The sequence below is a fragment of the Mustelus asterias genome, chromosome 2, assembly GCF_964213995.1.
Source record: "Mustelus asterias chromosome 2, sMusAst1.hap1.1, whole genome shotgun sequence".
NCBI classification, from domain to species: Eukaryota; Metazoa; Chordata; class Chondrichthyes; order Carcharhiniformes; family Triakidae; genus Mustelus; species Mustelus asterias.
Window position 1 is genome coordinate 36,948,514 of NC_135802.1, and position 13,817 is coordinate 36,962,330.

General features: G+C 48.8%; 1 protein-coding gene across 9 annotated transcripts in view; it reads left to right on the top strand.

Annotated features, from left to right (window-relative positions):
* Positions 1-13,817, top strand: part of znf438 (zinc finger protein 438) — a 221,783-nt gene that overhangs the window by 63,553 nt on the left and 144,413 nt on the right. The window contains exon 1 of one of the 9 annotated variants that reach the window (XM_078233425.1): positions 8,529-8,544. The exons of the other annotated variants lie outside the window; for them this stretch is intronic. The gene's annotated coding sequence lies outside the window, so the exon portion shown is untranslated. Of the gene's footprint in view, positions 1-8,528; positions 8,545-13,817 lie in introns of those variants that run through there. 9 annotated transcript variants of the gene reach the window in all.

Below are 13,817 nucleotides of genomic sequence, written 5' to 3' on the forward strand. Positions count from 1 at the left end.
TCCTAGATCACCCCCAATCCCATACATCTGCATTTTCTGCAGAAGCCTACCATGGTGAACCTTATCAAACGCCTTACTAAAATCCATATATACCACGTCCACTGCCTTGCCCCCATCCACCTCCTTGGTCACTTTCTCAAAAAACTCAATAAGGTTAGTAAGGCACGACCTACCTGCCACAAAACCATGCTGACTATCACCTATCAATTCATTACTCTCCAAATAACTATAAATCCTATCCCTTATAATTTTTTCCAACATCTTGCCGACAACAGAAGTGAGACTCACCGGTCTATAATTCCCGGGGAAGTCTCTGTTCCCCTTCTTAAACAATGGGACAACATTCGCTAACCTCCAATCTTCTGGTACTATACCAGAGGCCAACGACGACCTGAAGATCAGAGCCAGAGGCTCTGCAATCACTTCTCTTGCCTCCCAGAGAATCCTTGGATAAATCCCATCCGGACCAGGGGATTTATCTATTTTCAGACCCTCCAGAATATCCTGCACATCCTCCTTATCAACTGTAATACTGTCTATTCTACTCCCTTGCAACCCAGTGTCCTCCTCAGCTATATTCATGTCCCCTTGCGTGAACACCGAAGAGAAATATTGGTTCAATGCTTCACCAATCTCCTCCGGTTCCACACATAACTTCCCTCTGCCATCTATAACTGGCCCTAAACTTGCCCTAACCAACCTTCTGTTCTTGACATACCTATAGAACGCCTTAGGATTCTCTTTAACCCTATCCGCCAAAGTCTTCTCATGTCCCCTTTTAGCCCTTCTAAGCTCGCTCTTCAACTCCCTCTTAGCCAATCTAAAGCTTTCTAGTGCACTACCCGAGTGCTCACGTCTCATCCGAACATAAGCCTCCTTTTTCTTTTTAACCAACAAAGAAACTTTTTTGGTGCACCACGGTTCCCTAGCCCTACCAATTCCTCCTTGCCTGACAGGGACATACCTATCACAGACTCGCAGTAGCTGCTCCTTGAAAAAACTCCACATGTCGGACGTTCCCAGTCCCTGTAATCTCCTAGTCCAACCTATGTTTCCTAATTCTCTCCTAATAGCCTCATAATTACCCTTCCCCCAGCTAAAACCACTGGCCCGAGGTTCATGCCTATCCCTTTCCATCACTAAGGTGAACGTAACCGAATTGTGGTCACTATCACCAAAATGCACACCAACTTCCAAGTCTAGCACCTGGTCTGGCTCATTTCCCAGCACCAGATCCAATATAGCCTCACCTCTAGTTGGCCTGTCTCCATACTGAGTCAAAAAACCTTCCTGCACGCTTTGAACAAAAACTGACCCCTCTAACGAGCTAGAGCTATAACAATTCCAGTCAATATTAGTCAAGTTAAAATCCCCCATAACAATTGCCCTATTACTTTCACTCCTAAGCAGGATTGACTCCGCAATCCTTTCCTCAACCTCTCTAGAACTTTTAGGAGGTCTATAAAAGACTCCCAACAGGGTGACCTCTCCTCTCCTATTTCTAATCTCCGCCCATACTACCTCAACAGATAAGTCCTCATCAAACCTCCTCTCTGACACTGTGATACAATCTCTGACCAATAATGCTACCCCTCCCCCTCTTCTACCTCCTTCCCTACTTCGACTAAAACATTTGAACCCCGGGACCTGCAGCATCCATTCCTGCCCCTGCTCTATCCATGTCTCTGAAATAGCCACAACATCGAAGTCCCAGGTACTGATCCACGCTGCAAGTTCACCCACTTTATTGCGAATACTCCTGGCATTGAAGTATACACATTTCAAACCCTGCTGCCCCCCTCTCCGTCTCGCTGCCCCCCCTCTCCGTCTCGCTGCCCCCCCTCTCCGTCTCGCTGCCCCCCCTCTCCGTCTCGCTGCCCCCCTCTCCGTCTCGCTGCCCCCCCTCTCCGTCTCGCTGCCCCCCCTCTCCGTCTCGCTGCCCCCCCTCTCCCTCTCGCTGCCCCCCCTCTCCCTCTCGCTGCCCCCCTCTCTCTCTCGCTGCCCCCCCTCTCTCTCTCGCTGCCCCCCCTCTCTCTCGCTGCCCCCCCTCTCTCTCTCGCTGCCCCCCCTCTCTCTCTCGCTGCCCCCCCCTCTCTCTCTCGCTGCCCCCCCTCTCTCTCTCGCTGCCCCCCTCTCTCCTCGCTGCCCCCCTCTCTCTCTCGCTGCCCCCCTCTCTCTCTCGCTGCCCCCCTCTCTCTCTCGCTGCCCCCCCTCTCTCTCTCGCTGCCCCCCCTCTCTCTCTCGCTGCCCCCCCTCTCTCTCTCGCTGCCCCCCCTCTCTCTCTCGCTGCCCCCCTCTCTCTCTCGCTGCCCCCCCTCTCTCTCTCGCTGCCCCCCCTCTCTCTCGCTGCCCCCCCTCTCTCTCTCGCTGCCCCCCCTCTCTCTCTCGCTGCCCCCCCTCTCTCTCTCGCTGCCCCCCCTCTCTCTCTCGCTGCCCCCCTCTCTCTCTCGCTGCCCCCCCTCTCTCTCGCTGCCCCCCTCTCTCTCTCGCTGCCCCCCCTCTCTCTCTCGCTGCCCCCCCTCTCTCTCTCGCTGCCCCCCCTCTCTCTCTCGCTGCCCCCCCTCTCTCTCTCGCTGCCCCCCCTCTCTCTCTCGCTGCCCCCCCTCTCTCCTCGCTGCCCCCCCTCTCTCTCTCGCTGCCCCCCCTCTCTCTCTCGCTGCCCCCCCTCTCTCTCTCGCTGCCCCCCCTCTCTCTCTCGCTGCCCCCCTCTCTCTCTCTCGCTGCCCCCTCTCTCTCTCGCTGCCCCCCCTCTCTCTCTCGCTGCCCCCCCTCTCTCTCTCGCTGCCCCCCCTCTCTCTCTCGCTGCCCCCCCTCTCTCTCTCGCTGCCCCCCCTCTCTCTCTCGCTGCCCCCCCTCTCTCTCTCGCTGCCCCCCCTCTCTCTCTCGCTGCCCCCCTCTCTGTCTCGCTGCCCCCCCTCTCTGTCTCGCTGCCCCCCCTCTCTGTCTCGCTGCCCCCCCTCTCTGTCTCGCTGCCCCCCCTCTCTGTCTCGCTGCCCCCCCTCTCTGTCTCGCTGCCCCCCCTCTCTGTCTCGCTGCCCCCCCTCTCTCTCTCGCTGCCCCCCCTCTCTCTCTCGCTGCCCCCCCTCTCTCTCTCGCTGCCCCCCCTCTCTCTCTCGCTGCCCCCCTCTCTCTCTCGCTGCCCCCCCTCTCTCTCTCGCTGCCCCCCCTCTCTCTCTCGCTGCCCCCCCTCTCTCTCTCGCTGCCCCCCCTCTCTCTCTCGCTGCCCCCCCTCTCTCTCTCGCTGCCCCCCCTCTCTCTCTCGCTGCCCCCCCTCTCTCTCTCGCTGCCCCCCTCTCTCTCTCTCGCTGCCCCCCCTCTCTCTCTCGCTGCCCCCCCTCTCTCTCTCGCTGCCCCCCCTCTCTCTCTCGCTGCCCCCCCTCTCTCTCTCGCTGCCCCCCCTCTCTCTCTCGCTGCCCCCCCTCTCTCTCTCGCTGCCCCCCCTCTCTCTCTCGCTGCCCCCCCTCTCTCTCTCTCGCTGTCCCCCCCTCTCTCTCTCTCGCTGTCCCCCCCTCTCTCTCTCTCGCTGTCCCCCCCTCTCTCTCTCTCTCGCTGCCCCCCTCTCTCTCTCTCTCGCTGCCCCCCCTCTCTCTCTCTCTCGCTGCCCCCCCTCTCTCTCTCTCTCGCTGCCCCCCCTCTCTCTCTCTCTCGCTGCCCCCCCTCTCTCTCTCTCTCGCTGCCCCCCCTCTCTCTCTCTCTCGCTGCCCCCCCTCTCTCTCTCTCTCGCTGCCCCCCCTCTCTCTCTCTCTCGCTGCCCCCCCTCTCTCTCTCTCTCGCTGCCCCCCCTCTCTCTCTCTCTCGCTGCCCCCCCTCTCTCTCTCTCTCTCTCTCTCGCTGTCCCACCCCCTCCGGTTGTCCCACCCCCTCCCTTTCTCACTGTCCCACCCTCTCTCCCTCCTGCACTGTCTTTCTCTCTCTCCCACCCGTGCTGTGCCCCCCCCCCCCCCCCCCCCCCTAAAGGTGGAGGGGAGAGTTCATGCTCAGAAGTTGTTGAACTTAATGTTCAGTCCAGCGGGCTGTAAAGTGCCCAATCGGAAGATGAGATGCTGTTCCTCCAGTTTGATTTGGGGTTTGCTGGAACATTGCAAAAGGCCAAGGACAGACATGAGGACAGGACAGTCGTGTGGTGTGTTGAAGTGGCAAGTGACAGGAATGTCTGGGTCCTGCTTGTGGACAAACGGAAGGTGTTCTGCCAAGCGGTCACCCAGTCTTATTTCCACAAACTCTTATAGATGGTTTTAGTTTCAAACTAAAAGTCCTTGAATTTATATCCTTCCATTTTTAGCTTTAATATGTTGTTTTACTTTGAAAGCAAGTGTTTTTTTCCCCCTTTTTTTGCCATTATTCACACAGTCCATGGTATCTGTCCTATTCTCAGTCAGGATTGGTGGAAGCAACATATTGTGGACTCTGCCAGTGTGTCTGTTCCATAATTAGCTTCCAGTCGCTCTGCTTTTCCGGTGCTCCGGTTTCCTCCCACAGTCCGAAGATGTGCGGGTTAGGTTGATTGGCCATGTTAAATTGACCCCTAGTGTCAGGGGGATTAGCAGGGTAAATATGTGGGGTTACGGGAATAGGGCCCTGGGCAAGGTTCTGGTCGGTGCTGACTCGATGGGCCGAATGAGTTCCTTCTGCACAGTAGGGATTCTATGATTCCTACCAACTCATCGTATTTTGAATAAGTGTTGCTCGGAACCAGAATGCAGCATTCATCAGCGTATATGTGCCAACAGTCACTTGCACGCGCACCCACACCACACACCACGATCATCAGAGGAGTACCACATCAGAACAAACTCCTGATCTTTAGTGATTCCAATGCCTGTGTTGGTACAGACTATAACACGGAGGGGAGTATTGGGACACCACTGCATTGGCAGAGTAAATTCCCATGACTGCTGCCTTCTCTCTCAGTGTCGCAAGCTTGACCTTGCCATCACAAACGCAATCTTCCAATAAGTTGAAAAACTGAAAACAACATGATTCACAATGATCTAAGTATTGGCACATGTTGGAATACATTACAGCTATTGTATGACAGAGAGACCTCAAGGCCATGCACTCAGCCCACTGCCTCAGAGGTGCTGAATGCTGGTCAGACCTTTGACTTGCAGGAGTAGTATGTCCTTTTAAGATAACACTTAAAGTGCCATGACAAGGTATAAGCTGTCAAACCACAAAGGAAGCTTGATGCAACTATCTTAAAAGACTCGGCCGAGAGACAGGAGCTGGAACAAAAATAAGCCATAAAGCTCACTGGCCTCCCAGAAAATACTGACATTTAACATTCTCAGAAGAAGTTAAGGGGTGTCCCTGGACAAACTGCACCCGAGGTCTTTGGATTTGTTAAATGGAAGCATCAAGATTGGTTTGACAAGAACAACCAAGATATAGTCAATATTGGATGGAGTGTACAATGCTCACTGCTCCTGCATATCTGACAATTAGGAAAAGCCACATATCATCAAACAAAACGCATGCTGCAGGCTCAACGAAGTTGAAGAACTGATCATGGAGAACAAGGCTGCAGAGCTTCAGGAAGCATCTGATAACACAAACTGATGGCTATTCATGAACGTTTCTGATCTGTTTATGGCCCAAAAAGCAACAGTACAACACCCGCCCTCTTCGCAGATGACATTCAGAACCAACTGAACAGGTCTTATCTTGATTAATAAGGGGATTGGGGTTACGGGAAAAAGACAGGAGATTAGGGATGAGAAAAATATCAGCCATGATTGAATGGCAGAGCAGACTCGATGGGCTGAGTGGCCTAATTCTGCTCCTACGTCTTATGGTCTTATGGTTTAGGTGTGAGATTCCCCCTCATTCAACAGAACACTTTAACAATCTACTGAACCAAGCGTTCATAGTGTGCAACACCTCCCTAAAATCACTTCCACAGCATTCTGTCTGGATGAGTTTGCTGTTGATCCATCACAAGCTAAAGTTACCAGGGCTGCAAATCAACTGCGTGTTTATGGTTCTACCACCAATGGCATCAAGCTGTGTAATGACTCTAGTTCTGTTTGCTATGCCATGCTATGTTCTTGTATGCACTCTGAGATCTCAACATACAAAGTTCAGGACAGACAACAATCTCTTCACTCTGCAAAGACTTGAGGCTGGCACAAAGATCACAGAGCAGCTACAAAGTGAACTCTCGTTTACTGATTGTGCTCCCATAGCACAAACTCAAGAGGAGATCCAGCTCCTCGTTGGCTGCTTTGCCCAAACTTCAGAATACTTCAGTCTTTAAGTTAGAAAAATAAAGATCTTGTACCAACCTGCCCCTGACCACAAACTCCAAGACACAACAGTCCCTCAACTTAGTTCAGAGGATCTGCTGTCTTGAGGGTACTCTCTTCAACCATGTTGAATGATGAAATCATCCTGGCAAAAGCATGCTCAGCATTCGGCAGGCTCACCCAGAGGTGAGGAGAGAGCATAGGGTTTATCTCAAAACAAAGATCTAACTTCACCAGGCAGTGGTTCTCAAATCCCCTTGGCTGGAAGGCACAGACAAATTACTGATGTTACATAAAGCAACTAGACCCATTTCACTCCCACTGTTTAAAGATCTATCTGCATCAACTCGCAGCACAAAATCCCAAGCACCAAAGTTCTTGCAATATGCCACATGCCCAGTGTTGAGAACATCGAACCCAAGACACCCAGCCCTCCAATCAAGATCGGGAAACATGGCAACTAATTCTCAAATTCGGGTGGGAATTCATCCCCAAGACCTCGCGGGAGACTGGGTGCACGGATACTCCTTCTCTGGTCCCAGCTCCCCGAGTCAGCCAGGATGTACGACACACCATGCAGCAGGACTTCCAAGAGCTGAAAGTGAGCTTTCACTGAGGAAACTGCCTCTCCGTTGACAGGATTCTCTTCTCCACCTCATCCATTCTCTTCAGGATACTTCGCAGCTCATCAAAATGAACACCAACAATCTGTGCCAGAGAGCCAAGACCGTCATCCACACCATCACTCATAATGGCCGCCATCCTCTTAACGCCAACAGCAGCATCACTGAAGAATAGGTCCTCTCGCCAGCTTAACCCCCACTGCAAACTGATTCCCTCGCCCCTGACATCTCCGACCGCCTCGATCAGACAAGGATTTTCTTAACTTAACTCGGCCCCCCCTTTGTTAAAATTTAGCCAGGATCTTCCAGGATAATAGCACAGATTATACACATCAGGATTGGAAAATTATGGATTGCGTATCAGGATAGAAAAAGGATTAAATGATGAGTAGTGCCTGAGCTCGTGAAAACGCAGCTGCTCCCATGCTTACATCACATGATGTCCATCGTGCTCCACTGTTAATTGAACTCTGGCCCCAGGAAATGTCTGAACAGCGATGGAAAGAATCTGTGGCTTTTGGTTTTGAAAGTTCATGATTGAGAGAGCATTTTATGGAGTCAAGTGTAAAATGGTAGATGGTATGGAGAGATACATGAAGCATGATTTCAGGGTTAAACTGTAAAATGGGATGACAGCACAGAATTAAAACTGGTAAGACCCAATTGCAGGAATGATGTGCAAGAAATTGTTCATGTACAATGCTAAACAAGTGGATGGAACTTCTGGAAAGGATTGAGGAGAGAAATTCTTCATTGCTTACATGGTAAATAATGTTTCGGTTTTTAAATTTTCATCCTTGTTTTCAAATCCCTCCATGGCTTTGCCCCTTCTTATCTCTGAAATCTCCTCCAACCCCACATCCTCTGAGAAATCTGTGCTTCTCTAATTCTGGCCTCTTGTGTTTTCTCAATTATAGTTGTTCCACTATTGTTGGCCATGCTTTCAGTTGCCTGGGCCCCAGGTTTCGGAATTCCCTCCCTACATCTCTCTGCCTTTCAAGACAGTTCTTAAATCCTACCTCTTGGTCACCTGATCTGATATCTCCTCGTGTGGCTCGGTGTCATACTTTGTAACACCTTGGGACATTTCTTGACATTAAATGCACTGTATAAGTACAAGTTATTGTTGTTCAATTTGCATCAATAGTATGATTGCTCAAACAGTGATATATTAAAGTGCACAAGAGTTAATAACATGTTGTTTTCAAATTAGGAAAACAATTGAAAAGTTATTTGGTAACCACTCAGAGTTATGTTGTTAATCACCTGCTCTTATGAAGCTTGCCAGATAAGAGACAATTTTGGTATAAACAGGAAATGTGTGTTTAGGTGGGAGTCGGCAGGAATGCTCTGTGAGTGACTGTAGAGACCTTTGGAGAGGAAATGGGAAAAACTGCATAAATACCTGAGTCAGTAATGATTTCATACTGCTCACAAGACACGCAACCAGAGTCTGGAAACTCTTCAACTTTCTACACCATCGCTGGCCTTTATCTTTTAATCTTTTCTTTTGATAAAATTGTGTAATTTCTGCTTCCGGTTTGATAGTTACTATAAAAATAAAACTGGCTTCAACATTTATAGGAGAATGTCTGATGGCAAATTGCAAACTTCAGATCCATGTCAAGTTGAAGCTTCAGAAATGAGCCAAACCGCACCACATAAATCATTGACAGGTTAGCAATTATTACTAATTAATTTTAGCTTTGCTCATAAAATAATAGATTAAAAAATGGCGAGAAAGGACCCCAGGCGCACTTAATGTTAATGAACTATGTTCTAGATCAGGAGACCTGATTCGAGTAAATAATGTACTTCGTGATATTTTTGTACCGTGTGGATGAGGGTATGTTTATCATATGCAGCTGGAGCAACAGATGGGTAGGTAAAAATGATCGCAGAATTTAATCATCACTACAAAGTGCCCAACGTGCCCTGTCCCAGGAGCAACTTAACGCCAGCCATCGACTACTGCAACTGGCAGAGATTACTGAAAAGCCAATTTGGAGGGGATGGAGGAAGAGAGAAATTAAAATTTAGATTCATATAATTTTTCAGGAATACCTCAAAGCAGTTCAAATGTAATGAGTTACTTTGAAATGCACTAATTCTTCTTTTGTGTGGGCCAACACATCCACTGTTTCATAAACAGCAAGATCTCAAAACACCATTTGCCTGGATAATCAGTGAACCGCTGTTTGTTGAGTGTTAACCAAAGTGCTGGGAGAGCAATCCTACATAGGGTAAGGGGATTCGAATGACAACTCCCAAATACGTAGCATTCCTTTATGGAATATTTTACAGATAAATGGAAGAAAATTCCTGAATTTCATTTACTATAATTTTGAAGGCTGATGGATTATATTACCGCCAAGTCACTCTAACGCTGGGTTTGCATGTATATATCATTGCTGGATAGGTATGCTGGGGGTGAAGTCAGATTCTTTATAAAGGATTGGTTTGAGGACAAAATACAACAGTTTAATGGATCTTAAATGAGATGAAAACATCTGTTCATGGAAGAATTCCACCACTGTGACCCTAACGATCATAAAATAAGCTTGCCCGAGCCAATTTTGCAAATCAAATCTGACATTTAATTTCATCATTTTGAATGTTTTAAACTCCAAAGGAGAAATTAATGCAAAGTTTTGCAGATAAAAATTAGCAGCAGCTGCATATTTTTGAATTAAAACTTATTGCCTGTGAATGATCAAGGAAAATGAAAAAGGCAAAACAAAATCACTACCTCCATATATGGTGGAATAATTTCTGTGCTGACTAATCTTGAATTATCCATAGGTTTTGTTTTCGAATGAACTTGAGGGAGTCAAAGAGAGTTTCATTTCCAGAGCATCAGCTGGATCTTTCGTATGCTGTCCTCAGGGCTGAGAATTGAAAATGCTGGGATCAGTGGCTGACATTGATCCAAATGCTGGAAAAAATTTGGGCACTAAGAGAATCAAGGAATATTGGAATAGGGCTAGGAAAGTGGAACTGAGATAGAAGATTGGCCACATCTTCCTTTCACACCTAGCACAAGGAAGGTTGTTGTTATTGGTTGTCCGTCATCTCTGCTACTGGTGTCCAGTCCTGGGTCCACCCATCTTCAGCTGCTTCACCAATGACCTTCCTTCCATCATAAGGTCAGAAGTGGGAATGTCCGCTAAACAATGTGAAGCACTATTCATGACTCCCCAGATGCTGAAGCAGCCCATTCCAAATGCAGCAAGACCTGGACAGTGTCCAGGTCTAGGCTGACTGGCAAGTAATATTTGTGCCTCCTAAGAGCCAGGCAATGACCATCTCCAACGAGAGAGAATCTAACTACCGACCCTTGACATTCAATGGCATTATCATCGTTGAATCCCCTTGTATCAACCTCCTGGAGGTTACCATTGACTAGAAACTGAACTGGACTAGCCATATAAGTACTGTGGCTAAAAGAGCAGGTCAGAAGCTAGGGATCTTGCGACATCTAACTCATCTCCTGACTCCCCAAAACTTGTCCTCCATCTGCAAGGCGCAAATCAGGAGTGTGATGGAATACTCTCCCTTGCCTGGATGAGTACAGCTTTAACAAAACTCAAGAAGCTTGACACCATCTAGGACAAAGCAGCCCTGCTTGATTGGCACCCCATCCACAAACCATTAAACCACAGCGACAGCAGCATGTGCCATCTATAAAGAACAATACAGCACAGGAACAGGCCCTTCGGCCCTTCAAGCCCGCGCCGCTCCCTGGTCCAAACTAGACCATTCTTTTGTATCTCTCCATTCCCACTCCGTTCATGTGGCTATGATAAGTCTTAAACGTTCCCAGTGTGTCCGCCTCCACCACCTTGCCCGGCAGCACATTCCAGGCCCCCACCACCCTCTGTGTAAAATACGTCCTTCTGATATCTGTGTTAAACCCCCCCCAACCTCACCTTGAACCTATGACCCCTCGTGAACGTCACCACCGATCTGGGAAAAAGCTTCCCACCGTTCACCCTATCTATGCCTTTCATAATTTTATACACCTCTATTAGGTCACCCCTCATCCTCCGTCTTTCCAGGGAGAACAACCCCAGTTTACCCAATCTCTCCTCATAACTAAGCCCTTCCATACCAGGCAACATCCTGGTAAACCTCCTCTGCACTCTCTCTAAAGCCTCCATGTCCTTCCGGTAGTGTGGCGACCAGAATTGGGCACAGTATTCCAAATGGGCCGAACCAACGTTCTATACAACTGCAACATCAGACCCCAACTTTTATACTCTATGCCCCGTCCTATAAAGGCAAGCATGCCATATGCCTTATTCACTACCTTCTCCACCTGTGACGTCACCTTCAAGGATCTGTGGACTTGCACACCAAGTCCCTCTGCGTATCTACACCCTTTATGGTTCTGCCATTTATCGTATAGCACCCCCCTACGTTAGTTCTACCAAAATGCATCACTTCGCATTTATCAGGATTGAACTCCATCTGCCATTTCTTTGCCCAAATTTCCAGCCTATCTATATCCTTCTGTAGCCTCTGACAATGTTCCTCACTATCTGCAAGTCCAGCCATTTTCGTGTCGTCCGCAAACTTACTGATCACCCCAGTTACACCTTCTTCCAGATCATTTATATAAATCACAAACAGCAGAGGTCCCAATACAGAGCCCTGCGGAACACCACTAGTCACAGGCATCCAGCCGGAAAAAGACCCTTCCACTACCACCCTCTGTCTTCTGTGACCAAGCCAGTTTTCCACCCCTCTAGCCACCTCCCCCTTTATCCCATGAGATCCAACCTTTTGCACCAACCTACCATGAGGGACTTTGTCAAACGCCTTACTAAAGTCCATGTAGACGACATCCACGGCCCTTCCCTCGTCAACCATTCTAGTCACTTCTTCAAAAAACTCCACCAGGTTAGTGAGGCATGACCTCCCTCTCACAAAACCATGCTGACTATCGTTAATGAGTTTATTCCTTTCTAAATGCGCATACATCCTACCTCTAAGAATCCTCTCCAACAACTTCCCTACCACGGACGTCAAGCTCACCGGCCTATAATTTCCCGGGTTATCCTTCCTCCCCTTCTTAAATAACGGGACCACATTAGCTATCCTCCAGTCCTCTGGGACCTCACCTGTGTCCAGTGACGAGACAAAGATTTGCGTCAGAGGCCCAGCGATTTCATCTCTCGTTTCCCTGAGCAGCCTGGGATAGATTCCATCAGGCCCTGGGGATTTGTCAGTCTTTATCTTCCCTAAAAAACCTAACACTTCCTCCCTTGTAATGGAGATTTTCTCTATCGGGTCAGCACTCCCCTCCGAGACACTCCCAGTCAACACATCCCTCTCCTTTGTGAATACCGACGCAAAGTATTCTTTTAGGATCTCCCCTACTTCGTTGGGCTCTAAGCATAATTCCCCACTTTTGTCCCTGAGAGGTCCGATTTTTTCCCTGACAACCCTTTTGTTCCTAACGTATCAATAAAATGCCTTGGGATTCTCCTTAATCCTGTCTGCCAAGGACATTTCGTGACCCCTTTTTGCCCTTCTAATTCCTCGTTTGAGTTCTTTCCTACTTTCTTTGTATTCCTCCAGAGCTCCCTCCGGTTTTAGCTGCCTGGACCTAACGTACGCCACTCTTTTCTTTTTGACCAATCCCTCAATTTCCCTGGTTATCCACGGCTCTCGAATCTTACCCTTCCTATCCTTTTTTACAGGCACATGCCTATCCTGCAGCCCTAACAACTGTTCCTTAAAAGACTCCCACATGCTAGATGTGGATTTACCCTCAAACAGCCTCTCCCAATCAACAGCTGCCAATTTCTGCCTAATCCCATTAAAGTTAGCCTTCCCCCAATCCAACACCTTACCCTTGGGACACCACTCATCCTTTTCCATCACTATCCTAAAACTAACAGAATTGTGGTCACTATTTGTCACATGTTCCCCTACCGAAACTTTTGAAGACCTGAGCGGGCTCATTCCCCAGTACTAGGTCCAGTATAGCCCCCTCTCTAGTCGGGCGATCTACATATTGTTCCAAAGAACCTTCCTGTACGCATTTTACGAATGCCTCCCCATTCAGACTCCCAGCCCTACGCGATTTCCAGTCTACACCAGGGAAATTGAAGTCTCCCACTACAACAACCCTATTTTTCCTGCACCTATTCATTATCTCCTGACATATCCGTTCTTCCACTTCCCTTGGGCTGTTGGGGGGGGCCTGTAGTATACCCCCAACATAGTGACTGCGCCCTTCCTGTTTCTGAGCTCCACCCACAGTGACTCGTTCCACGACCCCTCTGAATTGTCCTCCCTCTGCACCGCTGTAATATGCTCTCCAACTAATACTGCTACTCCCCCACCTCTTTTGGCCCCTCCTCTGGCTCGCCTAAAACACTTGTATTGCAGGAACTCACCCAAGCGTCTTAGCACCACTCACCATCCTGGCTTGTAAATAAATCATTCTTGCTTCACTGTCAAAATTCTGGAACTCTTGTGGATGGACTGAAGTGATTCAAGAAGGCAGCATGCCCACGACCTTCTCGAGGGCATTTGGGGATGGGCAGTAAGTGCTATCTAGCCACTGAATCCCACATCCCTTGAATGAATAAAGAAAAATCACGATATTGAATGATGTAACAGGATTGAGGGGCCAGTTGTCCACTGCTCTTATCTCATATGTTCTTATGAATTAGTGAAGGTTATGCTCTCTGGTCAAACCAGTCATTAGATTGCTGAAATGTAGTTAGCTTTCAGAGTACGGCTTGGTGTTTCTACCCATTGTTGTTCTCTTGCACTTTTCTTCCCATTTAAAGTTACTGTGAAAATCCCCTAGTCACCACACTCTGGCGCCTGTTCCGGTAATACTGAGGGAGAATTTAGCATGGCCAATGCATTTAACCAGCACGTCTTTCAGATTGTGGGAGGAAACCATTTGGCAGCATTTAGATGGACATCA